We start from the raw sequence: 5,000 nt of genomic DNA, 5'->3' as shown, positions 1-5,000 counted from the left end.
TGGCAGGATCAACCAGGGAGCTGCGTCAACTAGAGCTGAGCAGCCGGCCGCCCGGGAGTGTGTCCCGGGGGCCCGCGCGAACACGCAAGCGTCCGCTCAATCATTCTGCAAACAGGAGGAGGCTGAGCTCCCCTGCACAATACACCTCGAAACCCTCTCAGGTCCCGGCGGCGCGCAGCGCCGTCCCAAGTACTTGGTCGGGTTCGAGAGAGGCGCAATCGCCCGGAGTTAGGCGAGTAGACGCTTTCGGTGCGACCACCCGTGCTCCCAACTGAGCTTGCCGCTGCCGACAGAGGCCCGGGAGCGTGCTGTCGTGGCATTGCCGGCGGGAGACAACACGCGCCACCTACGGTGACCGGCAGCTCCAACGCCAGCGCCACAGAAGGACAAAAGCCCCACTTGGGTGCCGAAGCGAACTCTCCCAGCACAGCGCACACGCCAACACATCCGCACAGCTGCGATACAAACCACCAGCGAGAACCGCTGGGGCGACCGAGCAGCAGACGGCGTCGCGGCGCCGAGCGCCGGGCGGCGGCGCATCCTCAACGCACACAGTCCTCAATCGGACCAGCACACTGCAGATGTCCACCGCGCTTCGCACCGGGCCCGCGAGGACCTACTTTGGCCGCACGGCGCCGCGCGCAGGGTGCGCCGGCGCGCAGCTGCGACGCCTGCCGCGTCCGTCGGCCGGCGCGCCTGCCACTGGCCGCCCCCACCAGCCGGCTGTAGCGCGTGCGCCCACGCACCGCGCGGCCAGCACGCCGGGAGGCGCCCCCTCACCGGCCGGGGACGGTCCCACCCAGCCACCGCCGCGTATCGCTTCACACCCAGATGCCGTTCAGTTTCGTCGGCATGGTGGGTATCGCTGGAACAACCGGTTAGTACCTCAACCTATCGTCGCCATCACCGATTCACCCCTAGCGAGAACAACCGCACCACAACGGGTTACCATTTCTTCATTTGCGTAACTTCACCAGAAAACGTAGGCGTCCATCGCCATTTGCAACTTCAACCATTATTGCATGCCTGTGTCAGGTGTCACGCCACACTACGTCTGCCCACATACACGCAACAAAATGTGCACGCCTAGACAATACGTGGAAGGTGGCCCCCGTACGTATGCGATGTCCATTGCTCGAACGACTGTCAACCGGCTTCTGTAGCATGTCGCAGATATGGAACGCGCTGCACCATGCCATCACGGTGTGTGAGGAGAGACGACTAGGTCCGAATACATCAACAGACAGCTCATGCTGATCGCCATCCACGGCGTCCGTTCCTCCCACACGTCTCTATGGCGTACCACACTGCAATCCAGCTCTCATAGGGAGACGACACGTAGCTGCGTGCACAATATTTGCACTGTATGGTCCGCCGTTTTTGGGCGCAGTCGTTGTACGGTCACACATGTGCCACGATGTATCATTCAGTACATAAGGACGAATGTGCAGTACAGATTGTGGTTCACGCGTACGACATCAGCGGACAGTTGACACAGGCCGCACCACAACGTAGCCTGCGTACGTCGCATGCGAAGGGCATTGAACATGCAAACTTGTCACCAACCACCTTGCGAAGGCAGGGGGCAAGGTGGGGACGTGGGGAGAGGTGGGGGGGGGGGGGGGGGCGGCATGTACGCCCTGCTGCCATCCACATTACAGTGTACAGCAGGAGCATGTGGAAAGTCAGCAAGACTTGCAAGGTGTTTAACATGAAGCGATACACAGGGGAGCGGGCAGTGCGAGTAGCGAACTATATTGCGAGGGTTGCGGGTGGGCAACACTACACTAATTGAACGAGTCGTATAACAATTACAGAGCAGGTTTAGGCGACAACGTGGGTTACGATAGGCGACAACGTGGGTTACGTTAGGGGACAACGTGGGTTACGTTAGGGGACAACGTGGGTTACGTTAGGGGACAACGTGGGTTACGTTAGGGGACAACGTGGGTTACGTTAGGGGACAACGTGGGTTACGTTAGGGGACAACGTGGGTTACGTTAGGGGACAACGTGGGTTAGGTTAAGGCACAACATGGGTTAGGTTAAGGCACAACATGGGTTAGGTTAAGGCACAACATGGGTTAGGTTAAGGCACAACATGGGTTAGGTTAAGGCACAACATGGGTTAGGTTACGGCACAACATGGGTTAGGTTAAGGCACAACATGGGTTAGGTTAGGGGACAACATGGGTTAGGTTAGGGGACAACATGGGTTAGGTTAAGGCACAACATGGGTTAGGTTAAGGCACAACATGGGTTAGGTTAGGGGACAACATGGGTTAGGTTAGGGCACAACATGGGTTAGGTTAGGGGACAACATGGGTTAGGTTAGGGGACAACATGGGTTAGGTTAGGGGACAACATGGGTTAGGTTAGGGGACAACATGGGTTAGGTTAGGGGACAACATGGGTTAGGTTAGGGGACAACATGGGTTAGGTTAGGGGACAACATGGGTTAGGTTAGGGGACAACATGGGTTAGGTTAAGGCACAACATGGGTTAGGTTAGGGGACAACATGGGTTAGGTTAGGGGACAACATGGGTTAGGTTAGGGGACAACATGGGTTAGGTTAGGGGACAACATGGGTTAGGTTAGGGGACAACATGGGTTAGGTTAAGGCACAACATGGGTTAGGTTAGGGCACAACATGGGTTAGGTTAGGGCACAACATGGGTTAGGTTAGGGCACAACATGGGTTAGGTTAGGGGACAACATGGGTTAGGTTAGGGGACAACATGGGTTAGGTTAGGGGACAACATGGGTTAGGTTAGGGGACAACATGGGTTAGGTTAGGGGACAACATGGGTTAGGTTAGGGGACAACATGGGTTAGGTTAGGGGACAACATGGGTTAGGTTAGGGGACAACATGGGTTAGGTTAGGGGACAACATGGGTTAGGTTAGGGGACAACATGGGTTAGGTTAAGGCACAACATGGGTTAGGTTAAGGCACAACATGGGTTAGGTTAGGGGACAACATGGGTTAGGTTAGGGGACAACATGGGTTAGGTTAGGGGACAACAAGGGTTAGGTTAAGGCACAACATGGGTTAGGTTAGGGGACAACATGGGTTAGGTTAAGGCACAACATGGGTTAGGTTAGGGGACAACATGGGTTAGGTTAGGGGACAACATGGGTTAGGTTAAGGCACAACATGGGTTAGGTTAAGGCACAACATGGGTTAGGTTAAGGCACAACATGGGTTAGGTTAGGGGACAACATGGGTTAGGTTAGGGGACAACTTGGGTTAGGTTAGGGGACAACATGGGTTAGGTTAAGGCACAACATGGGTTAGGTTAAGGCACAACATGGGTTAGGTTAGGGGACAACATGGGTTAGGTTAGGGGACAACATGGGTTAGGTTAGGGGACAACATGGGTTAGGTTAAGGCACAACATGGGTTAGGTTAGGGGACAACATGGTTAGGTTAAGGCACAACATGGGTTAGGTTAGGGGACAACATGGGTTAGGTTAGGGGACAACATGGGTTAGGTTAAGGCACAACATGGGTTAGGTTAAGGCACAACATGGGTTAGGTTAAGGGACAACATGGGTTAGGTTAGGGGACAACTTGGGTTAGGTTAGGGGACAACATGGGTTAGGTTAAGGCACAACATGGGTTAGGTTAAGGCACAACATGGGTTAGGTTAAGGTACAACATGGGTTAGGTTAAGGTACAACATGGGTTAGGTTAGGTTACACGTTGTTGTAAGGAAAGGTGTGGGGGGGGGGGGGGGGCGGGGCGGCAGGTTCGTTGATAGTGATTATAGTAAGTGAATGCTTGTGACATGATGAGATTTGTCACGTCAGGATGCACCTTTGGCTTATTAGAGGCGGCGCTCCAATTCTATGCTTGTGTCAGACCTGTGTCTTTGACTCATGTCATTGTTTGTGCGCTGTGACAGGAGGTACTATTGTGATGTTGGGTGCACCGTTGTATAGGACATGTGTGGGTGTTGGTGCCTTATCTGCGCAATGGTGGATGTCGAAAGGGTGGGATATTCTATTTTCCGCATGGACCTCCTGGTCTGGTTGTGATAGTGTGGATTGTGTAATGTGGCGGAGAGGATGCACTGGATGTTGTTCCATGCTGGTGCTTACATATTGTATGTGCGCCTGTTAGAAGCAGAGAGTGGTGCGTGATCAGAGTGTCTGGCTGACGTGTGGTTCCCATTGTGGGCAGACTCTTTCAGCATGTATACGGACAGTTGTATATATTTTCTGTAGTTTGATGGCTCTGCATTGATTACTAATCAGCGCCGTGTGTACGGGTAATCTGGTTCCAGTCCACAATGTTCTATCTGTGTACATTAGTGACAAAGACTCCCCCCATGCAGTGGGGCTCGGTCTGTTATAACTCTTCCGCGTAATATATTTGCCCCACGTTTTTGCGAGTGCGAGTGCGAGTGCAACGCGCATGGGGACCGACATGCTGATGGCTCGGTATCGGACGCCGTACAGTGAGCAACGCGATCGCGTCTCTCGCTCGTAAGTGGTACAGGTCGCGGCTCATGTATAGGGACAGCGGGAATGTCGCATATTGGAAATAACTCTTCATGAAACGCAAGTTATAGGGGTGGATTGCACTTTACGAGTGCGGGAAACGTCCGCCGTTCATCCGCTGGAGGTGCGCGTTTGGCGGTTGGGGTGGTCCACGAACGGGTGCGGGTGGAGTCATTGCCGGTCCACGGCTTCGTGCGGCAGAGCCACTGGAGAATGGGTGCTATGGTCGACAGAGGCTGCAGGCTTTGTGGGTGGCGTCGAAAGGCGGGCACTGTGGCGCCATCGCTGTCTTAGTCGGCTTGGCGTCTCATAGATGGCGGTGGCGTCGTTGCAGGAGGTCATGTTGCGGGAGACCTACAGATGGCGGTATGTTTTGTGGTGCGGACGTAGTGTTGTCAGATGCGCATAGATGGCGGTATTGCATGTGCTTTCGCCCTATTTTCATAGATGGCGATACTGTTTTGCCGGCATGGGTGGCGTAGTTCCGTCGGATCC

The 5,000-nt window shown here is 54.5% G+C and overlaps 1 non-coding gene across 1 annotated transcript in view; it reads right to left on the bottom strand.

The window, feature by feature from the left end:
- The window catches only part of LOC124772176, a 1,909-nt gene extending 1,890 nt beyond the window's left edge, over window positions 1–19 (bottom strand). The window contains exon 1 of the ribosomal RNA XR_007013844.1: window positions 1–19. This exon is cut by the window's left edge and continues 1,890 nt beyond it. This is a non-coding gene — a ribosomal RNA (small subunit ribosomal RNA).
- Between the last annotated feature and the right edge of the window lie 4,981 nt (window positions 20–5,000).

Source organism: Schistocerca piceifrons, unplaced genomic scaffold (assembly GCF_021461385.2).
Source record: "Schistocerca piceifrons isolate TAMUIC-IGC-003096 unplaced genomic scaffold, iqSchPice1.1 HiC_scaffold_936, whole genome shotgun sequence".
NCBI lineage: Eukaryota > Metazoa > Arthropoda > Insecta > Orthoptera > Acrididae > Schistocerca > Schistocerca piceifrons.
This window is presented reverse-complemented; position numbering and strand designations above follow the sequence as displayed.